This window comes from Austrofundulus limnaeus, unplaced genomic scaffold (genome assembly GCF_001266775.1).
Source record: "Austrofundulus limnaeus strain Quisiro unplaced genomic scaffold, Austrofundulus_limnaeus-1.0 Scaffold14, whole genome shotgun sequence".
Taxonomy (NCBI): domain Eukaryota; kingdom Metazoa; phylum Chordata; class Actinopteri; order Cyprinodontiformes; family Rivulidae; genus Austrofundulus; species Austrofundulus limnaeus.
This window is the reverse complement of record NW_013952416.1, coordinates 677,569-678,787: the sequence shown is the minus strand read 5'-3', so window position 1 is coordinate 678,787 and position 1,219 is coordinate 677,569.

Sequence of the window (1,219 nt, the reverse complement as noted above, 5' to 3'; positions counted from 1 at the left end):
ACAATAAGGAGGAATTCAGACCAAAACATTACAGTCCCACATTATATAGACCCCAACTGAATGATTTTGATGTACAAAAAAAAAAAAGGATTTAAAAGCATGACATGTCTCCTTTAAACTAACTGTGGACATTTTTCTAAATGTTACTATGAACAGTAAAATACACAAAGGGTGAAATGCTGTGCAGGTTTTTAATAATGTGACTTTCACCTGCAACCCCCCAATAAAACACTTTTCTTTTTTTTCTTCTTTTTTTTTTACTGAAACCAGCAGCAGCTTGCATACGGTTACGTGTAATTAGATCTTAACTGCGAAGGCTTTTGAATGTTCAGTAGCTCAGATTGTGTTGCACAGTAGGACAGCAAGAGTTTTCAGCTGAGTTTTAAAGTCTAAAAGCGTTCCTCCTGTTAAATGGGTTGTGGGTGCATTAGATACTTGTCAGTGCCTGCACAATAGTTGCCAAATGGACTGTTTGAACTTTCACTAGGGTTTTTTGCTCCCATTAAGTACCTATTCTTTTCTACTGACTGATCAGTTTTTGCTTCTGCCACTTCTTTTTTTTAATCTGATGAAAGCGGACCTGTCTTTTATGGTACATTTRTATTGTTCTCATCCTTAATTAGCACCTCACATTGCATTTTGCGTTTGGGTCTTTCACTCCGCTGCGTTCTTTGTGATTTTTCTTTMTTTAAGTCATGCTTGTGAGTCACTGTAACGGTCCGAGCAATGCTGTGCTTTTATACCATGTGCAATAAATGTTCTATAATGTTTTGCTAAGTGAGAGTGGAATGAAAGTGAAGCTGTAAAACTGATTTGTTTGGAAAATAATTTTTGTGCTGGAGCAGATTCTGTGTTTGCCRTTTATTTTTTGTTACATTAACAAAACAGTAAYCATGTCTGCAGCATGGTGTGTGAGGAGGTCGACTGTGCTCAAATATTTCATCTTGCCTTTTAATAAAGTTATGGAAATGTGTGAAAGTTTGTGTTGCGTTTTAAATTTTTTTGTGAAACATTGACATCTAGAGCCAGAAAGGGGTCAACACAGAAAGGCTTATGGACATAAACTCAAAGATGGGGTCTTTTGAGTTAAAAATAAATCTCGTTATATACCTAAGTTATGTTCAAATATCATAAATCCATGTTTTACTTATGTGTGTGTGTGATTTTAAAAAAATGGTAATTTTGAATTTGATGGCGGCAATACTTCAAAAGATTATGT